This window comes from Pipra filicauda, unplaced genomic scaffold (assembly GCF_003945595.2).
Source record: "Pipra filicauda isolate LSUMZ 115617 unplaced genomic scaffold, ASM394559v2 scaffold135_size2527700_pilon, whole genome shotgun sequence".
NCBI lineage: Eukaryota > Metazoa > Chordata > Aves > Passeriformes > Pipridae > Pipra > Pipra filicauda.
In genome coordinates, this window is record NW_024103829.1 from 2,423,237 (window position 1) to 2,438,460 (window position 15,224).

General features: G+C 40.8%; 1 long non-coding RNA gene across 1 annotated transcript in view; it reads right to left on the bottom strand.

Annotated features, from left to right (window-relative positions):
- The window catches only part of LOC113998262, an 80,918-nt gene extending 72,612 nt beyond the window's left edge, over nucleotides 1–8,306 (bottom strand). Inside the window, exons 1-2 of the long non-coding RNA XR_005562419.1 lie at nucleotides 6,990–8,306; nucleotides 705–802 (exon numbers count right to left, since the gene is read on the bottom strand). This is a non-coding gene — a long non-coding RNA (uncharacterized LOC113998262). The remainder of the gene's footprint in view (nucleotides 1–704; nucleotides 803–6,989) is intronic.
- Between the last annotated feature and the right edge of the window lie 6,918 nt (nucleotides 8,307–15,224).

Sequence of the window (15,224 nt, forward strand, 5' to 3'; positions counted from 1 at the left end):
TCTGGCCTCATGGACAACCTGAGTAAGAATGAAAACATGTGCCTACTAGACTTGCACACAGCTTTCTTTAACGATCTATCTAAATAACTGTAAGAATCTATGGTTCATGTGGGTCCCTTCCAACTCAGAATATTCTGTGATGCTACCAAATATGTCAGAATTGCATGTATTCTAAAATAAATATTTTTAATTTTATTAAATAGTAACAATATACTAACCTGAAAAATTCTTACCCTAAGTTTATTTGATGACATGATGATATATAATATACCCTTAAGAACATAAACTGTTGGCTTTACAAGCTCCATTCTTTCAGTTATTCCCCGGACCTCACTTCAGGATACCATAGTCTTCATTCATTTACTCATTTCGTTTCATATGAAGACAACATAACCCTTAGGACAGATTTTTCATGGTGAATTGCAACATGCTTGCTGTATTTAAGATCTTGTTGAGACAGAGAAGTTTTTCATAGTGATACGTGTTAACATACATATTTTGCTCATTTTCCCAGAAAAAGATGGCAATACACACATATATACATACATATATATATAAAACCTTATATAGTTCTATACTAATATAATATTAAAGAGAAGAACTCCATTAAGGGAAATGATTCATTTACACCTAAAGAGTCTAACAAACATCCCACTAAAACTCAGGAAAGGGCACAGAATAAAAAGAAAGAATGAACAATTTACCAGAACCGAAGAATGCCTTAATGAGAGGTAGATGATTTTCACTTTTTTCTGAAAGATACGTTGCTTCTCTTTTCACACCACTGATTCAGAAAAGGTGACTTCAGGTATCCGGTTAAACACAGAAGAGAAAAAAATTGCACGTTGTTGTCAGATGCAGCTGAGGTTTAGATACAAAATACTGAATCTGATACAAGTAGACGATGAGGAGTTATTTTCCTGTAATTTAAGGAAGCTCTGTGCTTCTTACTAAATTTTCCATGAAATAAAGAGGCATATATATAGGAATCTATATGAATGCATACGCCAACACCAGCTGAAGTGAGCAGTTCCAACCCCTTTCCCTATGGCCTCCTCCACACCAGCTGACATGAGTATCCTCATCCTGAAACATATCCTTGTGCCTTCTCTTTTCTTCAGAGTGTTTGTCACTTCTCAGCCATGTTATGAAAGCCGAGGCTCACCGTGTGGGTCCAAGGACAGCTTCACAATGTAGGGCCAGCCCAGTTTGGGATGGATGCTGCCGGCCACTCCAGGGTGCCATGCTACACTATCCAGAGCCAGCAGCACTTACGCAGTTGCTGGTATTTTCTGCCACTCTACAGAAGCATACAGCAAGTTTCAGACTGGACGACTTGATATTTGCAGTTGCTTGTTAATACTTACATAATAATTTAGTGCATAAAACCATATGCTATCAGTCCTCTATGCAGATCCTGATCATACATGTGCATACTCTATGATACCAAAGGGAAGGGAACTAGGGTTTACTTCCAGTTGTAAGACCAAGTACTGACATTGCCTAGTATGGTCGAATGTAACTGCTCTGAGACACAAGACAGATGGGATAGAGAGATTTGAAGTGCTACAAATAAAATCTAAAACTGAACTTTTAAATATTCATTCTGAACTGTAAAGAGAGCTGTGGCTTTTGTGTGCTACAGATGGCTTGGAAATGCAGTGCAAACAAAGGACCAATTTTTGAATACTCATAGCTTCTCTACCATAATAGCTGGAGGCCCAAAACTCCAGGGGTTTGAGATGATTCAACTACATCCTCTTACCTGCCAAATTTCATCAAAGCAACATTGCTTTTACCATCTTATAAGGGATGAAAGAAATATGAATAGTGTGGGGGTTTTCAATGAAACGTGGACTGCTTAAGCTTGAACAAAAAATTACAATATGAATGGAAAATGCAAGAAAAAAACATTTTTTTATCATACATACTTAAAGCATCACATAAGATGAAATCTGTACTTTTTATAGATTGAAAGATTAAACAGAAATATTTGGTAGATTTAGATAAATGAAGGAAATAAAATAAAAAATAAGCATAATAAAAATCCCTGCCAGTCATAATCAATGAGAAACTGCTGACTGATTGCCAAGTATGGCCTTAGGTTTAAATCTAGGAGAGACACATGTGTTTCTTTGTAAGGTAGTGGGGCACGACCTCATCAATCAGAGATTATTCTCTGCATAATAGTTTCTGGAAAGAAACCGCTAATGCCAACTCCTCATCTGCTTTTCAGACAGAGGCCAGCTGATACGAATACAGCTGGAAAGGGGCTAAGCCCAAGTAACACTGCTGCTAAGACCATACACTGCTGCATTTACATAGCAGTAAATTAGCATTTTCTGAGGTTACTAGCTACTAGCATAGATTATAAAGTCTTTGGCTCTAGTGAAGGGATACTCTTCCACTTTCTGTATGTATTTGAGCTTCTACAAGAATGGAACTGGAAGACAAAGTCCAGAAGAGAGGTGAGTGTCTGTGAGAAAGCAGGGATCACCTGTGGGAAAGAGAGAACCCCTGAACTGCCAACAGTCCTCCAAACATACAAACTACAGAGACAAACACGCAGTGATGAATCAATGCTAGAAGCCAGGCTTATGAGGTATCGCTGCCAACTGAAGGGACAGAAAGTGCAGGAATAGGAGGAAAAGACATGAAGTGCTTGATAGAAAATGTAACCCTCCTGTAATGACAGTAAGAGCCAAGAGACAGTCACAGGTTGATACCAAGTGATGGATGATGGGTGGAAGATGACAAGCAGATTACGTTATCTGTGAAATCAAGGGAATTAGCAAGGAGGTATTGCATAGAGGGAGGTAGCCTGGACAGCACAAGCTGTTGGGGAAGGGATGGCTGTCACAATGCTCTGGATGGATAGCAGGAACTGGATCTACATTTGTCAGTGTTAGAGAAAAGGATTCTGTGAAAAGACAAGATAAGATGGAGGAAGTTGGGGTAAACATTTTAATTGTTTCCAGACAAGATGGGAAAAGCGGCAATTTACAGCAGGGGACCAGCCTGCTGGTTTTGGGAATGGTGCAGGTAAGAGATGTGAACTGAAGAGCAAACCTGCAACCTTGCTGGAGAGACAGAGGATCCTGCACTGCTGGCAGAAAGAGAGGAAGGAAGACTTAGCAAAACTTAAGAAAACAGGCAAGAGGACCAGGGCCTCCCTTTCAGACATGTTTGGCTGGTTCCAGATCTGAATCCATCAGAGAGCAAGCAGGGATTGCAGTCTGAGAGTGTGATTTGGCCTCTGTTCGTAGCTCAGGTAAAAGAATGGCAGATGAACAGAGGAGAAAGGGCAGGATCCTCTGGCAGAAAATAGAGCTTTTCCAATGACCTCACTGTCCTTTTGAGAGTAACTGCTTTCCAGGACAGTGTCCCAACAGGATACTTAAATGCCTTCAGCATAGTTCAGTATTCAGAGATAAAACCGAACAAATTTTCATGAAATCTGCCTCCAACAAAAACATCTTTATTGCCCTGGGCTAATGTGTAAGTTAGTAAGAGATTATGGTTCAGTTTCTATAGCCATTTTATGTAATATGAAAAAAAATCCATAGTGACCTCATCTATTAGTCCGCTAAAATATGAAATGAAGTTTTAAGCTACACTTCATCATGGTAATAGGCTCTCAGCTATTTTCCTAAACTCTTAGACTCACTGCTGTCATTCTAGGCAGAATCAGACAACCTGACTTAATCATCGTCTTGTGACTTGCTGCACTGTGCCCCTTCCTTTTGAATATATATAGATCCTAATTTTTTTTAATCCTTTACTAAAAACATTGGCAAAATGACTGCTACCCTTGTGGCATACAGATGGGGATGTTTATAGGCACAGGAACTGCAGTGCCCTAGGGCCTCCTTCCCTAGGGTCTGTGTGCCACTGGCAGGTCTTGGCATAGGGTACCATTGCCTTTGCAGGAGCAATCCTCTCCTAGCTTCTCCTGCTCCTCCTCTGGAGGGACAGCAAGCATTTTAACGATGTTATATTTGCATGTTGTAAGGCTACAGTGACTGGTATTAAAATAACATAAACCCGACCTTCAGGTGGGTTTGGTTGTCTACAAATGTGTGCATTTGAATGCTTACCCACACTGCCAGCCCATTTCCAGGACATGGTTTCCTTAGGGACATTTTGTTCTGCACCTGCCATCTAGTGCCTTCTTTTGGGCTGTATCTGCCCTACTCATCTGATACAAATGGAGTTCCCCTGTGTCTCCCTTTCCTCCAGGGTACTGCCACCTTCAGCCTGGGCATACCCAGGCTTGCCCATGCTGTGCATTACTGAGAGAAAAGACCCCAAAATCAGAAGACTAGCTTTAAAATTATAAGCTGATTTCAGTGATCACAAATACAGTTCAGACTGCAGTTTTGGCTCTGTTTACTTCTGCTGCAGAAAGGGAAAGCGCAGCCCTTTATAAAACACCAAGTGTTGAGTGAGAACCAGAGTGAAGGAGAAGTTATTTTTGTTGGTCTGTTGCCTTCTCTAAAGTCTGTAATATAACGATTCATGCATGCATATCACGAGAGACAGCAGGGCTGTCACCACCAGTCTGCTGCCTAATCCCTCATGTTTGCAGTAGCAAAGACCTGTCCCCTGTCAGCTCCTGCAGAGAGGCAGTCTGGGACCAGGGACAGGTGCTGTCCCGTGTCTCCGTATCTTCACCTGGAGACAGGTGGAACATGCACCATGTGCTGCTAAGGCTTCAAAACACTGCCTGTGCCCTGATCTCTGTGCTTCTGTTGATAAAGTGAGAATTGTCACACAGTGCCACAAGTAGCAGATACACACACAGAGGATGGACTGATACCATATCCACAGACCAACCTGTGTTCCCGAAGGAAAGCATGGTCCAATTCCTAGACTTGTCCTAGTGAGAGTAACTGAGCAGGACCTGTGCTTATAAAGAGCTTTTGGGCTCTCACGAAGTCAAACCACTACATTATGGGCATTATCATTCCATTACACTCCCATCCAGAAGCTGGGACCACCAGCATCTCACGTCTCTTCCTTCCCAGCTCTGCTCCATATGCAGTTTCCATTCCTGTCATGAAATAAAGAAATCACAGGCAACTCATGCTGCCTACTTTAATGCCCCAATTACCTGGCCAGTGAAAGACTATCTCCAGTGCTGTATATTTCTGTCCAAGCTTTAATAGTTAACTATCCCCCAGGAATTGCTAGTTATTGGGGAAAGAAGCACTGGAAAATCAGGCCCCTCGCTGCGGTTCTTTATAGACCAGAACACCAATTCTGGGAGAGCAATAGGATAAACATGGCCCAAACTGTTTCCTGTATCATCGGAATAAACTTTAAAAGATGCTTTTATAAAAGGTACTTAAATTGGAGGAGCTTACTTTTTAATTTGCAATTTTAAATATGAGCATGTTATAACTTGTAGATGAACATTTCTATAAAGATAATTACATATGGCAAGACAGAAAAACTTTTTAAAACATTTTCTCTTGAATGTGTGCCTGAATTCATTTACAACTGTTGCTGCTTTAAACACTTCAGGCAGAATAAGTGGATGGCACTAAACAGCTTAGCTGCAATTATTATGGAATGTCTGAGGTATAATTTCCCCTGCGGTTTTGTTAGGCGTGCAAAATTCATAATTCTGATTTGTGGCAGGTACTTATTACCCATCGCAGGTGGAGATATGCAAATATTATTCTAGTAGGGGTGAACAGCCTTTATTTCAGTATTCAGCTATTAACGAGATTTGTGAGTCTGGTACTCTGGGGCCATTTAATTAATTAGATGGTACAGATAAAATATAAATTGTTTTGTAGGCTACACAATTCCAGTTCTAGAAGATGTAAAATATGGCTAAATGAACTTCGTATGGACTGATTTGTTGTTTCATGTATGGCACAGGGTAGAGGCAAATTCTGCCTGTTATTTTTGCCTATAATGATCCTATACAACATCCTTGCATTGTCAAGTGTTGTGGGAAAGGGATGTTATTTATTTGTCATTATTATTAAGAATGTCTCTCAGTTATCCTCTTTGTAAAAAATTGCTGGCGTGCATCAAACAAGCTAAAAAATAGGCATGTTCTTTTATGGAAGCCAATATGTGCATGTTTCAGAATAAGCACATATTTTCAAGACATTTAGATTTGGTAGGATATTATTGTCTCAAGGTCTGACACTTCTATTTTAAATAAATCATTTCCATGGGATAGATAAGCTGAACTTGCTAGAGGGGAATGCAGAGGGAAGCTACAGCAGCATGTTAGCATCTAGACTTCCAAGTAATTCTACTAATTGGTTAATTCATATATTTCTTTTCCTAAAGTATGATCTCTCTAATCCTCCAGAAGATTTCTGGAAAACAATAATTGGGGTCAAAAAAAACCCCAACATGCTTTTATTCTCCAAAGTGAAAGTTATAATGGCCACAAGAAAAGAAACAGCATTTACCAGGAGGTACAGTGAACTGCATGGTGAGACATTCACCCTACCCTTATATGGAGGAAATAAAATGCATGATGCATGAGACCGGAAATAGTTAGCAAACTGTCGGCATTTAAAGGCAGGCATTGACCATTATATTAGTTTTAAATTGCAGTAAAATACTACACCACACAATTACAGTACTATAAACATTGAATGAAAACCAGTTAGTTTTACTAAAGTAGGAGTATAAACAGCAGTCACTCTTATTGGTTTATTGAACATATTTTGGGGCCCATTCCAGCTATCTTTATTAGCTCTAATGCAAATGATTTTACACTGCTATTTTGCCAAGCGCTGGTAGCTGTACTGCTGCAAACAAACCCTGCTGCTTTGTGTCTGCTGGAGACTTACTGACAAATATGATAAAGGATACATAAAATGAATAACAATACAGGACTGGCACCATAGGAGGAAAGTAAAACTAATAGGGGGAAATTATACTGTAAGCATAGGAGCTATTGTATGGTCTTGTGCAGTGTAACTCAAAAGCATACAAGTTTAAAATCAGATACATACCAAGAGTTGCTCTGGTCAGTTCCCTGCAGGGTGTGCAGAGCTGGTCAGGGAGCTGTGTTGCAGCTGGGTCTGCCTGGGACCTGTCCACCTGGCTGAGAGGGCTGCATTCAGGGGAGATGGACCCCACCAAGGGCTGGAGTTTGGCAAGAACAGAGGGTCTCAGGGAGATGGGAGCAGGCTGGACCAGGCCAACAGTGTCTGAGCGGGATGATCTTCTGGCAAGGGAAAAGGTCTGCAGAGATATAAGGACTGCATTTTATCCAAAGAAAGAGCTGCTGACTTTGGAGACATCCTGCACTAGGGAGATGCAAACCCGATCTCTTTGAACAGGGCTAGGGAATGACCTGGGAATATGGCTGCAGAAATAAATAAATGTAAGGTAGAAAGCAGAGCAAATTAAAAGGAGAAGGCATTGACTGGGATCTGAGGAAAAGGCCAGTCATATTTTGTGGGTGAACAGAATTGACCATGTAAGATATTTGCTGCAGCTCAATTTTCAGTAGGGAAAGTCAGTTGTGTTTGTGGTGAGAAATTCCCTGAAGCAGAGGAGTCTGTGAAACCAGGATGATGTATGGGGAAAAGAGCTGTGGGTAACCGAGTCTGTCAATGGGATTTCCAGCACAGGAGAGCAGTGGGTGTTTTCATTACAGCACCAGCACAGGTAACTTCATGGTTTGGCTGAATCGTCAGCTGTGATTTGAGAAACTTGGGGAATCTGAGTGCTGGTGAAATGGAAATGCAACAGGTAAGCCTTCATGTTGCACTTGTGGGAACACCTAGAAACATCACAATATTCAATTCATAAACAAACCCTGAAAGCAAGCACTAGAGATTGAGTGAATAGCTTGTATAGAAAAACCGAATAGAAGCACAGTGACCACAACTAGAGAAAATATCAAGGAGGAAAACATATTTTAGTTAAATACAGAACAGTATAAATGACAGTGATATGTATGAAAATGTTTTAATAGAAAAATAATATATACTTATGATGTTCAGACACAACAAGGCCAAGTTACCTGCAGGCTTTAGATAAAATGCAGAAGACAGTCAAACTCATTTCAATCTCACCTCTCATATCAGTTGCAGAACGTGGACTGCATCTCCTCCACATAACACCGAACTGTTTAGGCAAAAAATTAAGCCTAGATTTCTACAGAATAAATACACCAGAATAATATTCTGCATTTAAATACCTTAAATTGGATAAACAATAGCCCATGGGTAGAACCTTTAAAAGACCATTTCTGCAGAAGATGAAATCGAGAAAACAGTTTTAATTAAATCTTTCCAAAGACTTCATAAAAACCCAGGCACAGCAGCAGTGCTACATGCAGTACCTCCACAGCAGCTCTGAGCTATACAGTCCAAAATGAAAGAGGAGTTCTAGTATTTCCTTCCCCCCCCCCCCCCCGCCAGGTATGCACACACAAACACATCATTAGTTCAAAATCAATGCACAAATGAGAGATGTGATCAGAGAATTACATCTATTCACAGTAGCACAGAGAGCAGAGCCGTGGGCCAAGGGCAGTTCCTGTGCTGTCGAGGGGAGCAGTGCTGCAGCAGGCAATTGATGCCTCTCAACAGAGAGGGAACCACTGCCTGCTGGTAGGTGATTATCACCAGCATTTTTTCAGGGTAATGTAAGTAAGCAACATTTTAGGTGGCACTATAATATCTACCAAGCATAGTATTTGCAGAGGGATAATGGACCAAAAATGCCTTTGTGAAGGACTTCTGCTCCACACAAAGATACTGCTGGGCAGGCATCACTCCCCTCCTACAGTGACTGCTCCTCAGTGCCAGGAGCCCACTGGATGAGCCCAAACCTACATGCAGAGAGCCAGATAGCCAGCTGGGAGGAGTCAGAGGCACTTGAAACCATTTCCCTGCACTGGGCAGCAAGGCAGAAGCAAGAGGAGACTGAGACCCACTGAGTGCCCACCAGGTCAAACACACACAGTACCTCAGCCACCACAGCGCCACTGCACCAAGATGCCCAGGACAAGCAGCACCACTTGCTCTGGGTTCAGCTGAAAACATACTCCCCCAAACATTAGCACAGCATTTCTGCACCCCTGTCATATACAAGAAGCACTGGCAATCATACAAAGCTGGGTAAGGGCTGACTGGCCATTTTGAGAGCACTGGAAATAATCCTAAAGCTCTGTGGTGTATGTATAGATGATGAGCTAAAACCAAGAGCAGAAGGTATATTTGAGAAGAAAACAACAAATGACTATGAAACATTACCTTGGGTGAAAAATCCAATAAGCAACCTAAACTAAAACAGTGCCCAGCCCCATCAAACCACCAGTTTGTTGATGATTCCCTGCCTCCTGTTATAACAGCTATGTTTATTCACATATACTGCTTTTTAAGTCGTACATTTAGCCAGCACAGCTCAGCTCCCCTGCCACCAAAGTATGGCAGGGCTGCAAACATGACTTCGGCAAGGTAAGATCAATTTACACACACTATGAAAGCATTCAAAAATTAATGCAACTAATCTCCTGGTTTCACCTGACAGGAGGTAAATTATTGATCTTTGCAATATGAAAGCACCAAAAAGAACAAACTCAGAACTGCACACTTTCATGTGCACCCTCGCCTCCCCTTGTCAAACTTAAAACAGTCATATCCAAAGGGCTGCAGGGAGATTTGAGAAACACATGTTCTTCCTGTACAATTTAATCATGGTGAGAGTAAAAGGCAGATGCTCCAAGAAGCCAGTGGTTGTGTAAACAAGAAACAGCATCACCCGAACCTGTGGCATAAGCCAGTGTTCACAGAAATACATGCAGGGAGACTGGCAGTTTGGGCTATTGGAGACTTCCCTTAATCTTTAACATGCAGTTGAGGATGTACAGCCCTATAGCCAAGGCCTGGTACTTTCACTGATACATCACCATTGCTCCTCACTCAAGAGACAAATCTGCTTTATAAACCTAACTTTGTTTTTCCCCATTCTCCCCCCCTCTCCTGGCAACTCCCTAGACTGCAACAGAAAGCAGAGCCCAGGTAAAGCCACTGCAGATGCTGACACTCTATGGGATGAAAGCCTTCTGCACAGCCGACGCCTCCCTCTCACCTGCCTGCTCTCCCCCACGTACCACCACAGAAATGCAGCACGGGGATTTCCATCCTCAATGGACAATATATAAGAGAGGAACAGAAAATTACCCTACCAGTAGTCCCCCATATTTTCCCTGCTTCTTCACTGTGTTCATTGTGGAAAAAAGAGCAATTCCTCCAGGACAGGTCATTGTTCCTTGACCCTAAACACAGAGCATTACATCAGGCTACAGAAAGTCACATGATGTGGACTAACATCTGTTAATATTAGCCAAAAAAATTATTTTTTTATTCTTATATATGTCTTCCATTCTGCATACCATGCACAGTGATTTTTGTATGGATGAAACAGGTTGAATGACCTAAGAACAGGAAAGGTTTTCATTGAAAACACTGAAATTAACATTTTTCTTTTTCATTTTGCCTATCTTTTAAGCCTGAAAATTCCAGGCTATACTTAACCTGTTTGACTAACACAACACTGTGGCTTTCCAGTGTATTTCAGTAGGAGAACTGCAGCTTCCACCAGGTGCATCACACTCTTCACAAAGCCCATCACCGCAGCAGGAGCATTCCCAAACTTTGTATCAAAAAACACATTATTCCAAGCTTCAGTTGTGTATTTAATATGCCATATTCAACTGCATCTCCCAAAACTTATCCTGTTCTTTGCTGGAAAAAGCAGCTTTCCTCTATACCCTGTAAGGAGAAACATTATCCTGCATATTAAGGCTATGAGTTTGAGCACAGGATGATGGAGAACCCCAGTGTATTGCTGTGACATGATCCTTTTTCTAAATGCATTCAAGAGTGAATTTTGTGTTTTTACCAAAACATTGCACATCACAGACACAATTTCATGAGCAAACCATACTATTGAGAACTTGGCCTAATATTTATACTAAACTTTTTCTGCATTTGCCTCAGGCTCTCATTCTTCTCTCTATCTCAGATGCTGAATAATTCCCCTGTCTTTTGCATTGTATTTATCTTGAGGGTGTTATTGATTAGGAACAGGACCTTTAGGTCTTTCCAGTTTTATAGATCTCTTGGTATCATTTTCATGAAGTTATTTCTTCTGCTGTTTTCTGTAATGCCGCTTTCTTCTCCCTCCTTTTCACCTTCCTTCCAAAGGCTGGAAATAAGTGAGATGAGTAGATGAGCATTTTGTGGTGACTGGGGGTTGCTGTCAACAAGGAAAGAGAAAAGATCTGCCACAGCACCGGCATGTGGGGAGATGGAGATGCTGCATCTGGCACAGGGGGTGGAAGCACCAGCTGCAGGACTCCATCTGATGGAAACCCTAATGGGATATGTTTAAAACCTTTGTATCAAAAGGCAAATAGATAATATGTGTAGCTTCATTTATGCACAGTCCAAGGGTTTGCACCACCAATTTGAAGAAGAGAGGTTTTACTGCATAAAAAGATTACTGTGTGTCTGTTTGGTGGTAGGAATATCCATAGGAAAGCAGGTCAACCAGCAGATGGAGCAAAGCTTGATGAAGTACAGAAGATTTTATGACATTTTTGAGTTTGGTTTTTACTTCTGAAAATGAACTTCCTGATGCGAGAACTACAAGCCAGCTATTAACTATTAAACAAGAGGGATACTATTTTGGTTAACAGTCTTTTACTCTCTTTTTGAATGTCAGCACATGTCCCCCTGGCAGATTCCATAAATTCAAGAGCTACCAGATGGTTGCGTAACAGCAATGCCCAAAATATGCTCTAGAAATTGAAGAATCACAACAGAAGACAATGAGTGGGTCGCTAAGAGACATGAACATCTACTTCCATTAGGTGGACAGAGCAATTTAAAACAGTGCCAGGAATGGCCCATCTTCCACCTGGAAGAGAGCAAAGCACAGCCTGCCCTGGTATGATGCAACACTACACATAGCAGCACACTGCAGATACAGCTTGAAAGGTATAGATTTTACAAGAGCCAATTTTAAAATCAAGGTAATGGAAATGAATAGAAAATGACAAGAATAATATTCTTGCAGCATTTGCCTCTGGGAATGCTTTATCTCCACACACAATGCTCATTTGGGTTTTGAAACTTCAGCACAGGAGTTTTCTTTTTTTTTTTTAAATAAGTATTTTACATATCCCCTCTTCGAAATCTATACTCAGCTTCTTTTATGATTAAGGTACTTCAGGATTTTTTTTCCTATATTCAGTAACTTTTCCACTTAAAAGCAGTATTACAAGAAGTGTCCTCAGTTACAGGTGTGCAGTTCAGTCATAAGGGATATGTAGATAACAAATTATTCACAGTTTCAATTTTTTCCCATCTAGTTAGTAGCTGCTGTACAAAATCTTGTCTGACAACAGTATTTTTATGAATACTTAACTCCCATCGATAATACACCATTGATTTAGGAGTTGTGCTCTCAGTGAACATTTATATTCTAAATTTCTGAGAAAAAAAAATGTTATCCAGAAAAAATGTATATGCTAGCATGAAGCATTCTCTGGGAGAGGGCAGCAGTACAGGACTTACAGTCAGACACCACAGCTTTTACATAAAAGAATTTAAGAGCTGCGAACAGCAGGGCACTGAGTGCTGAGAGAGGTGATACAGTACTGGTGTTTGTGAATAGGACAGTGCTACAGGCTGAAGCCATTCACGATGCAGAAGCACATGTTTACAGGAAGATCTCAGGCTTGTAAACAGCAGGGCTTTAAGCAGGCGGAGAAGAGTTCATGTTCCTGAGAAGGGAATGCAGCACAAAATGTCCTGCTTCTTCACAGAGAGTCACCCTGCTTGCAGCTGTCTAAAATTAGAGGCACAGCCATTGTTCCAATGGATAATCAGGGCTAAGAGCTTTTTCAGGGCATCTCTTGACAGCATGAGGGCTGGCACAATTCAGCATGTCAGTTTAGCTGCACTGAAAACCTGAAAAGGCCAAATTACGGTTTTATTTTTTTCAGTATTTCATTACAAAGATACTGATATCAACAGGATTAATTTGACGATAGGATTAAAAAAGTGTTAATGCCTTTTAATAAGATCAATCGTTCTGAAAAAAATATCAGGAGGGAGTCAGGGGAGTGATTTGAGAACAGGTTTAATGCGAGTGCAAAATTTGGTGTCCATAAAAGATTTCTTGCAGAGCTTTTTTAATTCACTTTAATCTCCACAAAGTAGAGTCTAGAAGTCCATTAAGGAGAAAACTACAGTATTCCAGTTTTGAAATTAGAAGGCACCACAGTAACTAATGTTCCTTCACCAGTGTTTGAGGGGCAGCTTGCAGTAGTCCCACATTTCTGAGAAAACAGGATGCTGATAGAGCAACAACAAAAACGAGTGAAGTAGAGCCCCTGGCAGACACCTGCTGAAGTCCTTGAAATGTGCCCAGAGCTGCTACACAGCAGAGTTTCAGTTTGCTTGCATTCACCAGAAACAGCTCTGCCTGCACTTTGCTATGCAGGACACTGTCTCCAGAAAGTAACATGGATGATTAAGAAGATGATACCACAGTAAAGAGGTTGTAAACTAGTATGTAATCTGTGCCATACAGGATATAGTAATGATAACCATATTATAGAAAAAACAAAGAGCAAAAATAGTAGCTGGTAAGCACGCCTGATAAAGCACAGAGTAATCATTACAAATTATTCAACAGCTTCCTAAATTTAATTACATAAGGTCTTCCTACAAAAATCTTTGCCTTTGCAGTCCAAATTTGAAGCATTCTAGTAATGCATCCACTGGCAAAAAATTACATAAACAAGTAGTTACAAACCAGAGCCATTTTTGTGCTCTAGAGTAGTAATTTTTCTTTTCTCAGCACAGCATGTTTGCTGTCTGTTATAATGAATACACTGATTCAAAGTTTTACAAATGTTGATTCAAACTTCAAGCAAGCATCTTGATCTGTATGATTTCAGAGGATTATAACATTCAGATTTTATTATTCCCCAAATTCACTGACTGCCCCCTCCACACCGAGGAAGCTTAGAGGAATCTATAATTGAGATAACACATTGTCTAGTCCCCCTATCTCTCTGCAAACATGAGTATGATTATCCAGACTACTCTTTTTTACTGCTATGACAAGGTTAATTTTTGGCTTCTAAACATTGACTTCCAAATTTGAAATTTAAGAACTGACATTTTGATTTGGAGCCTACACCAAACCTGATTGCATATCCTAGTCAGTAACACATGCTCAGATGTCCTACAGGTAGCAGACCTTGGGGAACCAAGATAAACTGAATAAATAATATGCTGAATAAACTGAATATGCTGACTCAACTGCACTGCAGCAACCCTACTCTTACTTGCAATCACCATCTCCAAAAGAAGTCTGATTATTATTTACAAATACCACAGCAGCACCTTCTCTTTCTACTGAAAACGACAGGAATAAGCCCAAGGAAGCTACATAGTCAAACAGCAATGCACCTGGTAGCAAATGCAGTTTTTTAACAGCACCACCCGAGTCAGTGTAGCTCCTCACTCCTCCAGTCTCTGCTTGCTGCACCCTCCTTATCCACACACCACTGCCTCCTAGTTATCACAGCACCGAGAAGTGTACACAGTGCTCAAGGAGCAATCATGCCAAAAGCACAGTCAGTCATATTTCTTCCTTTCTGCACCATCACAAAATGCTTGTGCACGTGTGGAGGAATAGACAATGACCCCTTCAAGCCCCAGGGTGGGAAGGAGATGTTATTCTACAGCCCCAGCTCCCCGTATTGCAGCTGCTTCAAATTACGCTCTTTTAGGTAATCTCCTCCATTTCTACCAAACAAATCCCATGCCACTTTTTTCAGCCTATGCTCATTTTTTCTCCAGTCCCATAGCATTCCCTATCCTGGCTGCAACTATTCAGCTCCATTTTTTTGCATCATTATAATGTCATGTTTCTTTTTAACTTTCTTGGATGATACCTTCTCACTGATTAGGACTGCTCCAGCCTGATCAAGGCAAACAGGATTATTCAACATAATTAACATTTCTATAGGGCACTGACAATTACACACAGATTTGAAACCCAGAATACAAAAGAGTGACATCAATTACAAAGCTAGGAGGATTCTCATTCATTATCATGTTTACTTGCAAACACAAAATTAGTGATGCCTGGATTAAGATTAGAAACAACACAGACTGCTATCACAAATAAAATCCTTTCAAGTGTAT